The sequence below is a fragment of the Sparus aurata genome, chromosome 4, assembly GCF_900880675.1.
Source record: "Sparus aurata chromosome 4, fSpaAur1.1, whole genome shotgun sequence".
NCBI lineage: Eukaryota > Metazoa > Chordata > Actinopteri > Spariformes > Sparidae > Sparus > Sparus aurata.
The window spans coordinates 4,581,838-4,602,832 of record NC_044190.1 but is presented as its reverse complement, the minus strand read 5'-3'; the positions used below and the strand labels follow the sequence as shown (position 1 = coordinate 4,602,832).

The 20,995-nt window shown below is 43.5% G+C and overlaps 1 long non-coding RNA gene across 1 annotated transcript in view; it reads left to right on the top strand.

Annotated features, from left to right (window-relative positions):
- LOC115580102 (uncharacterized) overlaps positions 1-19,699 on the top strand; it is a 29,430-nt gene extending 9,731 nt beyond the window's left edge. The window contains exons 2-3 of the long non-coding RNA XR_003983818.1: positions 18,825-18,906; positions 19,669-19,699. This is a non-coding gene — a long non-coding RNA (uncharacterized LOC115580102). The remainder of the gene's footprint in view (positions 1-18,824; positions 18,907-19,668) is intronic.
- The last annotated feature ends 1,296 nt before the right edge of the window (positions 19,700-20,995 follow it).

Genomic DNA, 20,995 nt, shown 5'->3' with positions numbered 1-20,995 from the left:
CTGGATGTCTGGATCCTGACCTCCACTGTCACAATGTGGTTAATTCTACAATGATTAAGAATGAGCTTATTTGTTTTAAGCCTTGAGAATGCTTTAAATAAAGTGCTTGTCAGATCACTTTGTTCTAGTGAGGTCACCGTGTTCTCTACAATGTGCATCATTTGGACAATTGTGATGGTTCAATGGGCAAAACTATGAGAGAAAGATCCACGTTTAAACAGAAATGTTCCGTCAGTGATGAGCTGATTAACTTGTCATGGTGAATGTGGTACAGAGGAGTCTTCATTCGGTGAGATAACCCACAACGTGAGAGGCTGCAGAGCTGCAGACCTCCCTGTAGCTGTATTATCTCCTCTGTGCTCCTGCTGGACTGAATTACTGTGGCCTTTCCACCGAAGCCTCGTTTGTGGGAATTACGGGACTGCCTTTGTCATTCTCTTCACCAGCTCCCACTTCAACTGTGTTCAGCCTGACGAAGAAAAGAGAGAGGCAGAGTGAAAGGCTCAGTGCGATGGTCCCTGGAGTGCAGAGCAAACACAGAGTGGAGGGGAGGGGGAATGGAACCAGCTCGGCTCATACTTTGCTCTCTTCCCATCTGGCTCTGCCCAACACAATGAGCAGTCAGTGAATGAGTTAAATACAGCAGATGTGGGCTGTGTCTCGCCAGAAGCCTTCGACTTCTTATTCTAGTTCCTGCGTGTCCCACCACACTTCTGTTTATCATTTAGACATGTTTAAAAGCTCCTTCTTATTGTCTGACTGTGAGCGAGGATGTTTGTAGGTGTAAAACTCAGTCCACTTGTCCTTCTAGAGCAGTTATGGCCACTTGGCCGATAAAAAAAAAAAGGTCAGTGCCCATAATTTCACAGAATGTAAAAAGTTTACATCAGCGCACACATCCAGAAACAGTGAACATTATAAGTGATGGACAGAAACACAGGTCAGCAGGAGGTGGAGGTAATAAATGTGCCTCGACTCTGTTTTGTATTTTTTTCTGAGGAAACAGTAACTTAATGAAGTCAGCAAACATTCAGAGGTCAGGTCAGCCAGACTGAGAAGCCACCTTGTCACACAGTTAACCTCGACACCCCCACACTGCATCTCACATCTGTCCTCTGAAAACAACAACGACTTCTTGTGAGCTGCTTCGGACAAAAGCTTCTGCCAGATTAGAAATACTCAAATACTGAAGCTTTCAGTTGGTGGCCGGTCCGATCTACCCCTCAGAGTGTAAATTTGCTGTAAATCTACGGTAGCTCTGGGGACATTTCTAGAAAAACATCGACATTTCAGACTACAGAAAGGGTCGGATGACTCATCTTGTATGTGATTGTGACAGAACCCTTTCAAACACGCTTTTCAGAATCCCACATTTCAAATGTTACTGTGTTCTGACCTTCAGGGCTTCAGTATCAATCCCATGACCAGAACCAAAGATCCAAAGAGCTTTTCACAGCACTGGTGTTTCTCCTCTGGCTGTTGATGTTGGCAAGTATGTTTTCCTGACATGGAAAATGAATGTGATAAATAGGCATAGTCGTATGCACATAAATCCTTAAAACCTCATTCATTCATTCACCAACAGTGTGCAGCTCTCTGCTCACTGGTTCCTACTGAAGATAATAGGAAGAGCCTTTGAACCGCAGCACAGATGAGTAACGCACATCAAGCTCTGATAAGCTCACAATATGTGTTACTCAGCTACATTCAGTGTTTAGGTCTACATGTAGGGTTTGCTGATTTTGAGTGGATTCTTTTTTTGTACAGAGATTTTGGATGCTTACAGACACTTGATGATGACCCATCAGTGAAAATCAAGTCCTTGCTGTCCTCCAGACACCCTGAACTCTATCATAACACATGTTGTGTTCATACTCAGGTTTATTTGCTGCGTCTCATGAAGAGTTTGCTGCTGTACAAACGCAATGCTGTCGGTCTTTCTCTCCTCAGGTCTACACCCAGACCTGTTCTCTTTCCTCCACAGCATTCTGAGTCAGAGTGGGCATATTTCCATATTTCCCTCTCGGCTTTTCACTTATTTGGGGCCTCCCTATTTATTTCTTTTCCTCTCCCCCGGGCTGGCAGATGGGCTGTGATGAATGGGAGTGCAGGACACACATTTTTCGACCCTGTGACTCACTGAAGCAGAGGGGGAGGGAGAGGATTACTGCAGCACCCACAGGCGACGGGCTGGAGTGGACTTTGAACCACATTTGAGATCAGTAACTATCCATGTGACATTTCTCCAAACAAAGGCTCGCACCACTCTGAACAGTTAACAGTCTTGCAGAGCTGAGCATTTTCTTCAAAACTCCATTTACAAATGCATTGGCAGACCTGATCAATATATTCTGTCCAACAAAACAGTTGAATCTTAATTGTTTTCTGCAGGGCTAACAGTCATGTAGATGTGGAGTAGTGCTCCAAACAGACACGTGTTATATAGGTAGGTAAATATGATCTTATGAAATGCATATGAATAACAAAGTATGTGTGATTAAGGGACAAAGGAAAGCAATATAAAACCAAATGTTGGTAAAATAAAGTTATTTATTTCCAGAGAGGAACTCCAAGGAAAGAGTCTTGTGGAGCAAAGCATGAGCAAACAAACTGGCTGACTGAAAGGAAACTAAAGAGTAAATAACCTCAGTTAAACCTCTGACTTCACCAGTCCAAACGACACCCAACACACAGCAGAAGTCTGCATGGTTAGCATCTGTCTAACACAAGCAGATGGAGGGACACACAGACATGATGTTTTATCAACCTCAGAAACGACCACACGACAACAATACACTGCAGTAAATGGATCTAAATATAAACCGCCACCAAAAAGCCACAAATAATGCTCAGAACAGCACCAAACTTCAGCAACAGTACAAATAGGGTGTCAGCACATAGTCCGGGCCATCTAACCTCCGCTAGCTTAGCTGGATTTCTATTGTGAAGCTAAAAACAGATTTCAACTCTCCTCCATCAGCTTCCGGGTCGGGGAAGTCCCGATGCGACGATTACCGAGTGCGGTTAGAAATGCTCAATTCCGTTCTTTTCCCTGTCCGCTCTCGATAATAACTGTTATAAACTGGCAGGTAAGACACATATGAACTTTGATTGCTTTTCCATGGAGTCATAATCATACATTTTCATCCATGAGCCGCGGAACTCTACTGCACTCGGTAATCGACTCGTCGGGACTTCCCGTCAACAGGAAGCTGCTGCAGAAGAGTGGTAAATTTAGTCAGCTTTTCAGTAGAAATCCAGCTAAGCTAGCGGAGGTTAGATGCCCCGGACTATGTGCTGACACCCTATTTGTACTGTTGCTGAAGTTTGGTGCTGTTCTGAGCATTATTTGTGCCTTTTTGGTGGCGGTTTATATTTGGATCCATTTACTGCAGTGTATTGTTGTCGTGCGGTCGTTTCTGAGGTTGCTAAACCTCCGTAAATTAGCGGTCTGCTAACTTGATCTCTCGAGAGGGAGTCTAACACAGTTTCACTGTGTGTTAAACCATGGATTAAACTTACACCGGAATATCCCTTTAACATGACATCCATTGTGTTCCTGCAGGTATAAATACACTCACAAAGATGTAAATATTCAAACAAACAGTTCACATCAGTCACATTTTATTAATCATTGAACAACACAGTGTTCTGCAACAACATCCTTTTTTTCTTTTTTACAAACTGCCATTTTGCCATTCAGTTCAGCCACCACTTTAATTCAAAGTCAAAATTTCCAGTGCAGTAACATATATTTGGCGGTATGGCTCTGTTCAGGGACCTCTCTGCACCTCCATGTGCACACATGGAAAATGTAAGGCAGGGAGAGCAGCAGCCAAGAGCCCCAAAAAGACCAAACCGCAGCAGCAGCAATGACCCCCAATAGGAAACAGAGCAGCAGTCATCAGTGACAACAGAAAGTGCATGGATTAGTCAGACACAGCATGAAAAGGAGCAGCTGCAGGCTTGCGGAGGAAGCAGCAAAGGAAGGTAGGCTTAAACAGTTTAAATAAGGCGCCTTGTGTGAGATTGAGCCATTTGATGCATAGAAGGGAATCAGCTGATGAACCAGCTGATCCATTAGCTTATGTTGGCTAGCTTGTGAGCTGAGCCTGCCTGAGCGTATGCAATGCTCAGTTTCAGTCAGGACAACTTTTAGTCACAGAAACTTTATGTCCATTGCAGTAACATATATTTGGTGGCATGGCTCTGTTCTGGGACCTTCCATCCCTTCCATGTGCATACTAAGGTAGAGGGAGCAGCAGCAAAGACCCCCAAAATGACCTGTCAGGCAAACCTCCTTGGCATTCCCTGCGCTTACATGTCAGTGCCAGCAGGAGCAGCTATTGAGTGGGAAAGCCAAAGTCTAAATGACATGCAATGAGGCCAGTTGAAAATACACAGGTTGCTTGTTGAAGTAACCTAACTAGTGAGTTAATACAGAGAACCTAGTGGAATTGCCATTACTAGTATAAGCCAGAGAATCACAGGGCACTCACAGCTTGTTTAGCATCAAGGATAGCTGGCTTATGGCCGAGGGTTCTAGGGTTAAGGCCATTAGCATTTGTGCTTTAATCTAGCACAAGTAAAATGAATCCCCCATCCATTTAAACCGTGCTAGGTTAAACACCAGGTCATGCTGAATGGTGCTGCCTCTGCACCGTTGGCAACATTTCTGAAATTAAAACCAGGACAAAGAATCAGCACTTGCATTATCTAAGCCTAGAATATGAGCTACTCAAAAAGTGAAGTAACCCATCACAGATGACCACGTGATGCGCCTTACAAATCCACTCATGGATGGAACATTTCATTGTGTTGAATTCGGGTAGTTTACTAGCCAAAAATCATCTAAGAGATGAAGCACAAAAGGCAGTTTACAGTTGTTTATAAGAGTCCAGCAAAGCGCCTCTGACAAAGAATCTAATGTTTTTGGGTGACAACCGAAGGTGAGCCTAACTGAGAAATACATTCTCTTTCTCCATTTACACCAAATAGATGCCCCTACCGGCTTTCTTAATAAACTTAATGGCATCATCAACTGAAGCCTGAAACAGGGAGAAGAGTGCCAAAGGAATGAGACCATTGATGCTTCAAGCTTTGTCATTATGAGGAGCAGATAAATCAGTGATTAAGCACATTTTCCCAGAAGATTTAAGAGTAGCTATCCCTAGGACTAATGCAAGACGTTGAGAAGGGCGATAATCAAACTGACCAATCATGAATCCTTTCTTAACCTCCTTTCCCAGTAATGTAAATTATTAATTATAAAGCCCTGAACCATTCCGGTTATCAAATAATAATTGACAAAACAGGAGTCAGGACACTTTCTTAAAGCTTTTCCCAGCTCAGGGACGTTAACTGGGGTAGATGGATATATTTTCTCTTTTCCTTTCTCATAAGGCAGGTTTGCCTCGGGCATGCTGAGTTTGGATGCCCATCTCCATAGTAGCTGCAAGAATGAATTTATGTACAATTAGACTTGCACATTATTTTTATGGACAGAATATCGAGGCGCAGCCACGGGCCGGAGGGGGTCTGGTTCAGGAGCCACTGGATCTCATCTCTGCTTGTCACAGATGATGTTGTCTTGTTGGCTTCTTCAAGCCAGGACCTGCAGCATGTCCTGGGGCAGCTTGCAGCCGAGTGTGAAGCAGCTGGGATGAGAATCAGCACCCCAAGTCTGAGGCCATGGTTCTCGACCGGAAAAAGGTGGCTTGAACCCTCTGGGTTCGGGGAGATTTCCTGCCTCAAGTGGAGGAGTTCAAGTATCTTGGGGTCTTGTTCAGGAGTGAGGGAAGGATGGAGCGTGAGATTGACAGGCGGATCGGTGCAGCGGCCGCAGTAATACAGTTGTTTTATCGGTCTGTCGTGGTGAAGAGAGAGCTGAGCCGAAAGGCGAAGCTCTCGATTTACTGATCAATCTACGTTCCGACCCTCACCTATGGTCATGAACTTTGGGTCAAGATCGAAAGATTAAGATCCCGGATACAGGGTGGCAGGGCGCTCCCTTAGAGATAGGGTGAAGAGCTCTGTCACCCGGGAGGAGCTCGGAGTAGAGCCGCTGCTCCTCCACATCGAGAGGAGCCAGCTGAGGTGGCTCAGGCATCTGTTTCGGATGCCCCCGGGACGCCTCCCTTGGGAGGTGTTCCTGGCTTGTTCCACTGGGAGGAGACCCCGAGGAAGACCCAGGACACGCTGGAGTGACAATGTCACTCGGCTGGCCTGGGAACGCCTTGGGATCCTTCTGGGAGAGCTAGAGAAGGTGTCTGGGGAGAGGGAAGTGTGGATGTCCCTGCTCAGGCAGCTGCCCCCGCAACCCGGCCCCGGATAAGCGGAAGAAGATGGATAGATGGAGACTTGAACACATTTACCTTAATAGTAATACACAGAGGAGTAAGAGGCATCACCCTTGGCTCTCCAGGTTGGGGGCTTGGGAAATGTTGGGACGGTCGGCCTATAGCCACAGAGTTTGGGCACAGATCAGGGGAATGAGAGAAGGAGCCACAGATTGAGAAGGAGAGAGCTGGATGCTCAGTGAAATGCCTGTTTATAAGAGCCAAGTCGACTACAGACCAGTCCAGTCTCTGGTTGAACCTTTTGACGTACATGGCAGCTTTTGCAGAAAATTACTTATGGTATTCATAAAAAAATGTTCCTCCGTAGGTCACTGCCAGATCAGAAATGATTGCTAGATAGGTGTCCAGCTCGGATCTACGGGATGGATGAATGTACAGATACAACATCTCTGAATACACAAATTAACCACGTTAAATTTAGTTCAGAGTTAGAGTTAGGGAAACCCAGCTGTTTCAGGAAGAACAAACTTGTTGATGTTACCAGCCGGACACCAGGGCCTGGATTCTGGGGCTCATTGTGGCAAGCGATGACTGAAGGCTGGATAAGGCTGACAGGATGGGGCTGCCCTCCTGCTCCACCGAGCTGGCTGCTGGGATTTGGACTCGTCCTCTTTTGGATGGCAGCATGGTGGCTGGAGCCTGGACTGCAGAGCTGCGAGCTGATGTAGTTAGATTGTGAGCTGAGCTTGACTTTGTTGCCTGCCTGAACTGAACAGTTTCTTCTGTGTAATGCAGACATTTTCACTTTCTCTAGATGGTCTTAATTTTTTAAGTAATAATCAAAAACTGATGATCGAGCTGAGTGTCAAGCAACCACATTTTCTATTAGAAGTCAGGTTCAAAACAGAGAAGAAAACAAGCCTGATGGTCTGCAGCCGTGCTATCAGTCTGGACCAAATGGATGCAGCTGTCCACAGAGCCACGCTGCTCCCTACACAGCAAAAACTCTGTAAATGTTAAGTTGTAATTTAAACCACCAAAAATATAAAAGGAACACCTCTAACATCTCTGAATGTCCCTTCTTTAATCTTTGTCTAGGTGCAGAAACATGTCTGCACTCAGTCAGAACAAGTCACAACAGTGCTGCCAACTTAGCGACTTTGGCACTATACTTAGCGAGTTTTCAGTTCCCTCTAGCAACTTTTTTTCAAAAAAAGCAACTTTTTCTGGTGTTATTGGAGACGTTTGGAGACTCGGATGTGAAAGCACGTATCATTTTTACACTTCTCAGTGAGCAGCAGGTGCTGCCGTGGCCCCTCCCCCGCGTCCCAAAGCCCTCACAGGCGGCTCAGTCCTCGAGCAGCAGTCCCTTCCAGCTGCAGTCGGTGCAGGGGATGTTCAGCCATACGCGTCCATACTGCGAAAGTAAGTTCATGTGTAGTTTTACATATTAAGGGTGTTTTTTATTCACTTTTTGTCCCTCCCACGACGCTATCCCTCTCTCCTACAGCGCCCATTACAATTAAATGCACATGGCCAGTTATGCAAATTAGGTGATGACATCATTCAGCTACTTCTAGGACAGCCAATAGCTACTTTCCTTACTGAGGAGTTGGCAACAGTGTCTCAATTCAGGGTCTGCATCCTTCGGAGGAGCATTTGAAGGCCAATAACGTCACAACGCCGTGTCAAGCTGTCCCAATCTGAAGGCTCCTCCCAATGCAGCCCACAAATGCAGCCTGCTTTTCCCTCTTCTTGGAGGATGCACGGCTGCTATCCATCGTGGCCTCCCATATCCCAAGATTCTTTGCGGGCCCAAAAAAGAATAAATAAAGAGAGAAAATCACTTTCGCGGGCCTAGGCAGCAGAAATCGTGATGTAAGGGTAAAACATCTGGTGACGCAACCAGGAAATGCTCCAAAGGCTAGACCGTCACATTTAGTCTACTGGAAACCCCATATGCCCCATACTAAACCCAGAAATGTTGTTTCCTATTAACTTTTATTAATAAAATGTCATCTATAGGTTTAGCAGATGAGATTAAGCTTGGTTGCTCAAAGTTGCATGTTTGGCAATTTGAGTAATTAGCATAATTAGCGGAGCGGCTGTGGGGCGGCTGTGGCTCAGTGGGTAGAGCAGATCGTCCCCCCAGCTGCATGTCGAAGTGTCCTTGAGCAAGATACTGTACCCCAAATTGCTCCTGATGAGCAGTTGGCGCCTTGCATAGCAGCCTCCGTCATCAGTGTGTGAATGGGTGAATGTGGCATGTATTGTACAGTGCTTTGAGCTGTCGTTAGACTGGAAAAGCGCTATAAATTCACAGACCATTTATTATTACCAATAGGGGAGACACTACAGGTGAAGAATTGGGACAATTTTTTAACTAATATATATCACCATGAAACTTCCCCAGTTGATTATTTACATTAAGACAATTATTTTTTGTATTATGAGTTTTCTGAAATTGTATGTTTAAATATGCAAATGATGCATTGTCTAATTAAATATGCACAAATTTGCATACAATTCCAGAACATAAATCTAAACATTGGACAAAGCAAGGTTCAAAATTCATTTTTCATTTTGTTGACATTTTATAGTCAAAGGTTTTGACCGAGGGAATATTGGATATCTCTTTTCATCACTCCGTAAATCAGAAAATACTGTCAACAGCCATAAAAAAAACATTTCACCCTGTTTTTAGGAATAAAATGTTATATAAATCAGGCTGTAAATGATATATGAACAAACCCCTCTGTTAAGACCTTCAGAATATAGATAGGAATAAACCTGGAAAGTTTGGTGTATATAAGTGCTACTGAAGTGGAGATTTTTGGCTCAGAGTATGAGAAAAAACTCATTTTGAAAAAACAGCATTTACAGATATGTATTGTGTAAGAAATCTATAGAAGGAAATCGACAAAGTGAAGTCAAGTGAACACCTAAATGTGTATTTTGGATGTTTTCTTTCCACTAGTCTGAAAGAAGACATGTTATGGAAGCAAAATAACCCCAAATCTCAAAATTGACAGTGCATTCAAAATTATGGTTTTGCCTGCCATGTTTCCCCTTAATCGCCAGAAACTGAACATGGCTATAATTTGCTTCTAGTAAACTTTGAAAGGTGATCTAAGAGTCTAAGTCCATGTTTGTGATATCCATAAATCCCAAAGCGCCAAATGTTTCATAACCCCCCTCCTCCACCCTTCTATAGACTTCTTAATACATATCTTTAAAGGCCGTTTTCTCAAAATGAGTTTTTTCTCATACTCTGAAGCACTTATATACACCAAACTTTCCCGTTTTATTCCTATCTATATTCTGAAGGTATGAACAGAGGGGTTTGTTCATATATCATTCATAGCCTGATTTATATATTTATTTTCTGGAAATGTATGCAAATTAGCACATATTTAATTAGATAATGCATCATTTGCATATTTAAACATACAATTTCAGGAAACTCATAATACAAAAAATAATTGTCTTAATGTAAGTAATCAACTGGGGAAGTTTCATGATGATATATATTAGTTAAAAAATTGTCCCTATTCTTCACCTGTAGTGTCTCCCCTTAATTAGCTAATTATGCCAATTACGCAAATTGCCCAACATGCAACTCTTAGCAACCAAGCTTAATCTCATCAATTAGGCCTATAGATATCATTTCAATCATAAAAGTTTATAGGAAACACAATTTCTGGGTCCAAGAAATTTCCAGTAGACTAATTTAACAAGGTCTCCCTGAAGGACTCGCCTTCTAAGACCACAAAGGCCGGGTCCTTCGAAGAATGCAGACCCTGAATTGGGACACAGCCACTGAGTCACAACAACCTGTGTCAATCTGTACATGAGAGCATCCAGGTCAAACTGACCTCATCACTGCGTCCATGTTCTACCCCTCAATGAGTAAAGTCAAAGTATATCACAGAGGAAAAGAGGAGAAAACTTCCACTCAAAAGTGAAAATGGGTCAAACTGACCCGAAACATAATAAGATGGTTAAATCACAGACTGAAATATTTAATGTGTCCCTTGAATCAAATCTCCAATTGCACTGGAGAGCAGGGCGCTGCTCCACTGGAACCTGCAGGATGTCAGTAAGTCTGGGACTGGTCTCACTCTGAAGAACTCTGTACATACAAAGCACAGACAGCTGTAGTCATATGAGCCGGCTGCAGCTGTGACGAACCCTGAAGAGGTTCTGACAGTAGATGGATACATGATGTAGTATAAGGGATCATTTGTTAGGTTATCTATCTAAAACAAGTTTCAAGTGAGTGTTTAAAAAAAAAATATGGTTTGCTCTTGAAAATGTTCATCAGCAATGTAAAAAACAGCCTGTTTGCAGTGGAGCTTCTCTTACCTGTAACTAAAAGCCTCCCTGTGGGCTCAGGGTGATTACTGAAAACCACAGCAGCATTCTGTGGTGCTGTGGTTGGTTTTCTGACCGACTGAAATGTCTCCAACAACATCCAGGACTTACAGTAGGTTCTGTATTATTGAACTGAAGACAGCAAACGTGACGCCTCAGTGATATGATTGCTGATGTGATGGCTCAGTGTTGCTGCTAATGAAGAGCTAATGTTGAAAATTAATGAGCTGCATGCTCAGTAAATGAATCTCAGCCCGGCTGAACTGAAGGAAAGGAAAGTATTTGATTCAGCGTTTGATTTGTGATGCTACAAACAGATGTGTTTTATCTGGTTATTTCCTGGACTGTACTGTAGGCTCACAGGGGTGGAATGTACTTCATCATATTTACTCAGGTAGCGTGCTTGAGTAAAATTGAGTAAAACGATTTCCATTTTGTGCGACCTCACACTTCAACTGCACTGTATTAGGTGGAATGTGTTGCCCTTTTCCCCACTACATCTGACTGACAGCTTTAGTTACTCGTTACATTAACAATCATCCCTTATTTAAATGTTTGATCACTTCATTAAACATGATACAGTGAGTTGTTATGGATGAAAACAACCCAACAGTTGAGGTCAAAATGTGGACCAGAAGAAGGAATTAATTCATTCATTTATTCATACTTTTTAACTTCTTTGTCGAATTCCGTCTTCTACTTCTCAAAACTCTCAACTGAATGTGGTCTGAGGAACAGTTTCACAGCAACTACATCCACAAAGTCACCCTTTATTTACAGCCTTGACTCTGTCGCCTGCTCACACAATCTCTATCCTCCACTTCCAGAGGAGGGACTTTATCACTGTGTGTGTGTGTGTGTGTGTGTGTTTGAGTTAAAGTACTTCCCATGATCGCTGCCTGTTGATCGCCCCAGTCAATTATAGGAGGACTTTTGGCTGGATGTCACCATATATTACAGCTTAAGTGACAACGCAGACAGACAGCATTTATCTCAGGCAACAGCACTGAGCTTCAAGCTTCAACAGTAACATAGGTAAGTTACTGTAGGTTAAGGTCCAGGTCCAGTGTATGATCCAACAGCCACCACCTCCAGACCTGACCTGGACTTCTCTCACTCATTATTCTACTGCACGAGCTTCAAGAAGTGACCCTGGAGCGGTGACTACATGGTCAGACACACTGAGCAGGCTGCTGTACTCCACACCTTCTGGAAATGAACCAGAAGAAATAAAAGATGAAAATAAAACACATCAGGCCAGCATCATCTAAAGAATATTAATAAGAAAGATATCACTGTGGAGCGGTTCAGCATGCATCACTGCAGCTATTATGGTGGAATCTCTCTGGTACTGAGTGAGGAGTCAGATGAGATTATTGATACATCGGTTCCAGAGGGAGGTCCTGAGTACAGTACTTATCAAAGCATGAAGTCGTCTTCTCTCGCTGTCTGTTCAACTTCAGATATATGCTCTGCAATAACAGAGTGTTCCATTTATCATCAGCAGTCTGAACACCACAAATTAATGGACTACGCCCTCACTAGAGCCAAAACAAACCTGTGGGTGTTTCTGCGAGAAGTTACGCACCATTCTGCACAGCTTCAAACACTGAAACAGAGAAAACTGAAGGGAAATTACTGCAAAACTGCAAAATCTACAGAGACAAATATTCTGCAGTCACATCATAATCTGTTCCACACAGCTGGCTGAGTGAATGTTCCTGCAACTTCAAAACACACAGTATGATTTTTTCCTGACCTTCATGGAAACAGTGACGAAGACAATGATCTACAATTGGAGCATAAAGAGTATAAATCTGATTCAAGAAGCAGAGAGAGAGCAAAGCTGCAGCAGAGCACTGGTCCCAGTGGAAGAAGTCATATTCACCTCCGGTATTAAAAGCTGCTCTGATCAATACACGTTTTAATTGTAACACTGGGTCAGATAACTTCTGTGTGCTGAGGGGTCTCTGGTAGTCCTGAAGTTTTTATGGCCTGCACATTTAGTGCGCACACTTCTTCTGTGGGCTCGTCACCACGGGCAACTGACTGATCCTCTGTCAGGATGGTTGTGAACGGGGCTTCACTGAGGTTTAAGTCTCAGAGTAAGATCAGCTGCTCGTCGACTGTCAGACGATGACTACACGCCCTGAGAGCAACTGAAAACACCCAAGAAAGAGAAAAATCTTTTTCTAACCAGCTAAAAGCTTTCTATGCCAAACCTATAAGTCACTGGGAGTCTGTCCTGTGTCCCGGGCCAGAGAGCTGAGCAGAATCACTGCATTTTAAAGCCCATTCATCACTTTAATTAGAAGTCCATAGAAGTGTCACTACCATTGATCACCACATGACACGTGTGGCTCCGTCTCTCGTCTGATTTTTCTTTTTCTTGTGCATACATTACTGCCTGTGTCTGATGTAGACACTGCGTCAGCGTTTTCTCAGTAATGATACAACATCAATATCAGCTGGGATGTGTCTGATCAAGGCCGTCTGCTTTGACAGTAAACAGCCTGATAGCCTCAGTTAGAGTGATATGTATCGTACAGTATTCACTGGTGATGATGGTGCTGACAGCATATGAAGGGCTGTATTACTGCCTCCAGAGAGCTGACAGACAACTGGCTCTTCCACTTCCAGTGACGAGCACATGCAGTGGGAAGAAGCTCGGCTCACAAACAGCCAATCACAGGAAACTAAAATCTTTTTGCACACTTCTTTCAGTCAGTTGTTGTGACAAAACTGATCCACACGGGCTGTTGAGGTTGGTGCAGGGGGAAAAGTGTGCAGTTCAGCAGGGGAGGAGGAACAGAGTATAACCACACCAACCACAGACAGCAGCAGGCCTGTTAGACAAAGTTATGTGATAATTATACAAATCAAGACAGTTACTGCTGGTTTGTGTATCCAAAGCTATGTCAGGTTATACATGGGGGTTAAAAATGAGCTCATATCAAATGCAATTGATTGATTGATTGACAGATTGATAGATACGTTGGTTAAGTTGGTAATGTTTCAATTAGGTTTATGATGATCATGTCTCGACTTGAAAGTTTTACTTTCGATCATGAAAGTAAAACTTTGGTCCAATTTCCTGTGTTATTACCAACTTTTCACCAAAAATGATGAAATTCCTAAATCAAGCAGGAAGTTCAACAGAAGCTCTCTGTGATGGATGTGATATCATTAAACCTGATTATACTCATTCCTCCACAGACCTCCTCAGGTTTAAGACCTTTCAACTTCTTGTGAATGCAGTCAGAGTTAGTGAGTTTCCTAACAGAGACAAATCCTCTCCTCTCCTCTCCTCTCCTCTCCTCTATCACATAAGCGTCAAGACCCTAAATGTGCAGTCTCTGGCAGGGATGGAGGAGTCGAGGTGGACCGAGTTCTTTGGCCCAGACATTTCCCCCGAAAGGCAGCTGGTGGTCTCTGTTCAAGCTGCCCGTTGAAAAACGGACAGCAGACCTCCAGTGGAGGATTGTGCACGGGGCAGTAGCTACAAACAGATACAGAGTGCACCTGGATCCTGAGCTGGGGAGGGATGTATTTATTGTTCACAGGTTGAGACTTTGGCACATTTATTTGTTCAGTGTCCTCATCTGGACATTTTGTTTCATTTGTTAAAAACCTGGTTTCGGGGTCTTGGGGAGGTTTTTTCTTTTGATTTGTTTATTTTTGGCCCAAAATATTGTGCACATAAAAAGTCTGTCCATACACTGCTAAACTTTATATCTGGTTCTGCAAAGTTGGCCGTCTGGCTGACCCACAGAAACAAAGTGCAAACAGTGGGCAGTGTAGAGCCGGTGTCGGTTCTGAGAGGACTGCTGAAGGCCCGACTGCAGGTGGAACATGCCGACTATAAGATGATGGACACTTTACAGGCTTTCAAAACATATGGGCTGTTGAGGAGGTTGTGTGCTCTGTGGGGGAAGATGGGGAGTTGGATTTACATATCTGAAACTCTCTTTGTGTTGTTGGTGTTGATTGTGTTGTTGGTGTTGTTGTCATCCTGAGGCAAGTGAAAGAGTTATTTTGTGTGCTTCTTGAAGTGGCTCAATAAAAGGACTTTTAAAACCTCTCCTCTCCTTTTTGCTTAGTGTTAGTTGAGTGATTTTCAGGAGGGATGGCGGCCACCTCTGTCTATACATCAGGGACTGAAGAAAGTCCTGACAAATATTAACATTACTGTGGAGGAAGTTGTGTTGGCTGCTGGTGAGCAGGCAGGATACGACAAACAAGGTTTTACATCAAGAATGAATGAAGCATTGGCTGTGTTCTGAGAAGACGAGCCTCCATCAGCTGATACAGAGTGGCTGGTTTATCAGAGAACCACTCCTGCAGGACTCTCTGCTGCCAACTCCCTCCACTTGGATCACTGTATCCAATGTTCTACCGTTTGTCCTAACAAGATGTTACAGAATGAAGTGCTGAGGTTCAGTTAATTCGCAAGCGGGTTTAAAACAGTGCTTTTGTGGTGTTAGCATCCCGAACTGAAGCATGTGCAATGTCTGAGGTGTTCATGTTCCTGGACTCACCCACTCAAACGCTGGAGGTGTCTTTCAGAGTGAAACACGGTGATGGTTGTCACATGGTGTATGTCAGCTGAACACTATGCACGTCCACACAAACAGTTGCTGAATCTGCAGCCGGTGTTGAGTTTGCAGCCGGTGGTGGCGTGGAAACTGATTCTGGCAGGAGTGCTGCAAGGCAACAGTTCAGGAACTTAAAGCTAGCGTCGGTGGTCCAGCCGACACTTGTTCCTGTCCCTTGGTTGGGCCTAGCACAGTCCTGTTCCTGTCCATCGGTCGGAGGTCCAGCCTTTGCCGCCGGCCTCCAGAGGGTCCCAGCCTTTGCCAGTATCTCCCCAGGACCTGACTTTGGCCCTCCTGCAGACCCCCGCCACCCTCCAGGCTTCGTTTGGACATCCGATAGCCGTCCCTTGGGGGGTACTGTTAGGATTTCACCCTCATGTGTTTGTGGTTCCTCCTGTGTTTTTTACTCCCAGTGTTTGTCCGTTCCTTCCCTCACCTGTCTGTTTCCCTCCTCTCTCCATCTGTTCCTTTCCTTCATTAGTTGTGTTGGTATTTAGTCATGGTTCTCCCTCTTGTTTTGGTCAGTTCATTCTGTCTTCCTCTGCCTTCGTCTATGTTACTCCGCCTTTGTTCCGGGTTCTTCCATCTTCACCTGTGTCTGCCTGTTGGCTGCTCTGTCCTCCCTGTCGTGTCTCCCTGCTGGTGTGTTCTGGTTTTGTTTCTCATTGATGTGCACTTTGCTGTTGTTTTGCACTTTGTTACAAACCCCGAGGTTGTGTTAACATTTGTGTTTGTGCTTTTGATTGCCTCTGCTTAAATACTACCTTCTACCTGAGTGTGTGTGTGTGTGATGGGTTGCAAGTGTGTTTGATTGGGTCGTAACACACTTTGTTTCAGCTCTTAGTTGCTCCCTTCTCTTTTGTTTTCACTGGTCTCTTGTTTTCGTTTTCCTGCCTCCTGTGTGTGTCTCAGCTTGCTGAAACCAGAACATAACATGCTGAGCATGTTGAGAAGTCACTACATCATTCAGTTGTGAGGTCCAGGCTCCAGATAACATCACTGCCTCAGATTTACTCTCATTAACTCTGTAGCCTGAGATTGGGCCAGATGTGTGCAGACACCCTGGTGCAAGGATCAACGACCAAGGATTTTGTAAGTGTAGTATATCATCTGTGAATAGTGCTATCTTATGTTGTCTCCTACTTTGGTCTGTTATACAATGAATCTGTGGATTCTGTCTGATGGCTTCTGTCAGAGGTTCAATACTGAGAGCAAACAGAACTGAACTCTGCCCTCCTAATATTACTGGTACCATGGCTTTTCAGTCTTGTTACCTGGGTTTTGACTATCATATAATTTTGTATAGTAGGCTGTGAGGGCATTTGCAATTTCTTTTGGTTGTAGTACTAATTGATTGGTTATTGGATGTCTAATCTTGCGTACCACTTGACTCGACTGAGCTTTGCGTAGTTGAACAGCAAGCAGTCTACTTGCTCTGTTACCCAGGTCATCGTATGTTCTGCCAGTAAACCTCAGTCCTCCCTCTACCTCTGGGTCTTGTTTAGCTTCTAGAAGTCATTTGAGTGTTTTTTTTGTCTGTTGTTTGTTTCTGCTCTTGTAGTTTGGATCTATCTTCCCTCTCATCACTCTCAGCTCCTTCCCACAATATGGAGGGAGAAAACACTCTTATCATCATTTAAAGACAAATAATCAATCAGGTACTTCTGAAGTTCCAGTTGGAGCGAGGGGTCAGTCAATAATGAGACACTATTTAAAGTGCTCTTCTGATCCCAAACATATCATGAGCGTGACTGGGCCATGATCTGAGATTGTGATAGGCTCTATATGACTATCATTAACTCTGTATAGATCTTTTTTTGAAATGCTGAAAACGTCTATCCTAGAATAACTCTGATGCATCTGAAACATAAATGTAAATTCTCTTTCTCCGGGGTGATGAGAACACCAAACATCTACTAATCCTCTCAAACAGATCTGCTGAAGACCTCTTTATGCTTCAACACAAGTGCTACTTGCTGATCAACCTGTCCAAATAACAGACTGACGCTTGTTTCTCAGCATTCTCAGCTCTCCAGAGAGCCTGGTCAGGTTCATTCTTGCGTGATTAAGTCCTTGCTTTGGGTACTGAACTGTGTTTATTCTTTGTAAGCCACGAAAGAGCAGGAGGACAAACTGAGCAAAGAACAGCAGTGAAGGTGAAAGCACCTCTGTCCTGTCTCCCTCAGTCTGCCTTCAGTACTGCAGCCTGGGTGGTGGAGCTTATCTCTGTGCAGCAGAAGAAGGATTTATAGAGTTCTCTGGTTAAGAGAAATCACCATGAAACAAAATAATTCCTCAGCTTTTCTACACTTACATGCACTGAATATTGATAGTCCTGTATGTCTTCAGATGAGCTTCTCACAGAGAGCATGTGCTGTTGTCTTCATGTCCACAGAGACTCTGAGCAGCTCATGTTCCCAGCGGGAGGATGTATATCATACTGCATTCACATCACGCAGGGTGCTTTCTTTGTGTGTCTGGAGGAGAACTTTGCATTAGCTTAGTTTGTTAGAGTGTACTGTGAGTTTCAACTTGAAGCTCCTCTGGATTACTCAGTTAATAAAGAAAACCTTTAATTAAAACCACTTGAGCTGAACATCTAGGTCTCTCGGTATTTCCTTGCATGAAGTAGAAGTTCTGCTTTGTTTGTAGGTTTTAACAACCCAGCACACACTATATGATGAAGATTCAGTATTAAATCATATAACTTGTGAACTGTTCATAACGTTTGCTATATAAGGATTCCTTACAATGATGATGTCTTTTTTTTCTAATTTGCTTTTGGTCTAACTTCTCTTCAGACTCTAGGTGGAAGGTATCTCCACCAGCTAGCTCGTCATTCTCATGCTCCTGCCTCCAGTTCAGTTTTTAAATTAACTTATTTATGAATAAAAAAAAATTCCAGTACCAAAGAAACTGCTGGCCTCAGAGTGGAAGGTGTGCAGGTGCAGTGCTTGAATAAATGTACTTGTCATCATCCACAGTGGTTGAAAATGACTAACACTGCTGTTGGCCCAGACCTAATGTGCAGCCAGAGGCTACTTGAACTGTGAGGAGAAAAGTTAGAGTAGTTAGTCTCTGACAGGATGGGTCTTCTCACTGGCTTCATATCGGGGTAAAACAAAAAAATCACATGTTGCCAGCCGCTGAAACAGAGTCTGTTATATACATTCTATGTTTCCATTTTTTTTAAGAACTTGTTCATTGAAACATTTCAAACTGGAATCATTATTGGTCCAGCAGGAGTCATCATGCTGAGCTTCATGAAAGTGTTTGGTCTGGATGGTGATTGTTATGGTGAAGGAGGGTTTTGTGTTTTTATGGGCTTTAGATTGAAGTTAATGTTGATGTTAAAAGTTGTTAAAAGATGATTAAAGTTAAAGTTGATGTGTTAAGGGTTTACTCCATTGTGAATCTTAGAAAAAGAGCTATTTGCGTTCACATGTGTGAAACATTTGAAGTTCTTTCATTGTGCTCTTCCAAATCCAACATTTCATCCAAAAACCTTTCCTCCAGTTTTATATTTGTTCTGAATGGATTTGCTTTTGTGTTTTAGATGACCTCTTCCTCTAAGTGTGCCACCACCAGGGCTGGATATGCTGGGTCAGCACCTGTGCCCACGGCTTCCCCCCTTATCTGTAAGAAGTTACGATGTCAAGACCATATTTTATACCTCCACCACATTAAGACTGTATTTCGGGCAACAGTTCATTAGGAGGTGGGCTCTGGAAGTCTTTGAGAGAGAAATTAGGAGATTAAGGTTAAGCCTGTGTTATTTTACAATGCAAGTATATAAGCCTACCACATCCACAGATACAGGTGTTGTGGAGTCTACAGTGGAGTTATCACATCTGTCTTTCAAACAGAAGGTGTGGATATCATCAGGTCTCTCCGTCTTCACACCTGGACAGAGCTGCAGTGATGGGTGTTTCTGAAACAATGGCTCTGAGAGGACTCTGTCATTTTTTTAGAAGACTGTCAATTTAATGTTTTAATTTCATTCACTGGGTTGTTTTTTAACTCCTTGTATAAATAACCTGACTTCCATTATCCTCCATGACTGGTCCAGGCTGTGTGTGCTATCTGTATCGCTCTGGATAGTCAGCAGTGAGTTTTAACCAATCACTATCATCCAAAACTTCTCTGTGGAAAGAACGTGAGCATATGTTTTGGTTGTCAGCAGAGAGAAAACCTGAGGGTGGAAGCAGAGCGATTACAGAAGGCTGTGATTCCACCACTCACATTTGAGAGAAATTATCAAAATTCACAAATAAACATAAAACTGTGGCGTGCATGTGGCCCTCAGGCATGATGAAAGTTTAGTGATGGCTCCTGTTCTCATGTCATCCTCTGCCTGCTTTATGACAGAACTGATCCATCCTCTTCCTCTGTGTCTCCAGTGGGATCTTCAGGATGGTAGCAGGGTGTGAGGGACAGGCAGCAGCAGCAGACAGCAGCAGTCATGGAGGTGGAGAGGCACTACAGAACCAGCCTTCGTCGACGTGGACCAGGGCCTGACTCTAGGCCTGCATCGCCTTCCTCTGGCCTGCTGCTGGTGGCGATGATTCATCCGCTGCCGCCAAGGGTCATCATGGACCCCTACAGCGCCATCCCGACCTCCACATGGGAGGAACAACACCTGGATGACTGACACACTCGACCACACATGCATAACATGTGTACATACATGTGTACATACATTTCCCCCAGGCAACCATACATGACGTATCAGCGCAGTATCTACAAAAAAAATGAAAATGAATGAGCCCACAATTCCAATTTCCAAAAACAAATGCATACATATTGTCTTTTAGTAGTACCACTTTAGAGCACTTCACTTATTCTGAAATGATGAAGAAGCACTTTAGACTACATGTCTGTTCCTGGCACAACCTTTCTTTGGCTTTAATACACATTGTAAAGTGGTTTTCTATGGTACCAGCTTTGAGAATCATCTCCTGACATTTTCTTAAACAGCATTTCAGTGAATATATTGCGGAAGGGTTCTATATGGTACCAAAGACCACTCTGCTGGGGTAAGGGTAGAAAACACCTCTCTGGTACTATGCAGAACATTTTTATTCAGAGTAGAGAAATACATACAATTAGGCATGAACTTGAATCCTACACATTTTGTAAGATGTACATTAGGAGGACACACAACATATATGGACACGTAAAGATTGCTTCATCCACACATGGAGTGATGAGGAGGAGAAAACTACAACTTACAACTACAGAGTAAAGCACAGAAGCTTTTTGTATCTACCTAGAGATGTCTTCAGGAGCCCCAGGCCCGCCTTACATTCCTGTCGGACAAATGAACACAATCAGAAATAGCAAGTTGGCGCCATCCTTTACTGATCGCATTTTCCCTTTACATCCATACACACCAAACTGATGGACTGGAAGAAGATGAACATGAAAATGGACACAAGAATTACCAACAGACCATATGGAGACAACCTGTCATGAGGGAATTACTAAAAAAAAAAGAAGGCATTATCCTCCAATGGGATTGTGATTCAAACAAACTTTGGCCAGTTTGATCAAGTTAGCCGTTATGTTTAGACGAATACATGAGCAGCACTGTGCTGTGGTTGACTAGCTTAGTGATATTGTTCAACTGGAGACACCATACAGTGTATGCTAACATGTGACAACAGACATGTGAGCAAAAAGTGGAAGATGATTATTGGCATAAGACATGGCAAGTTTAAAGGGGCA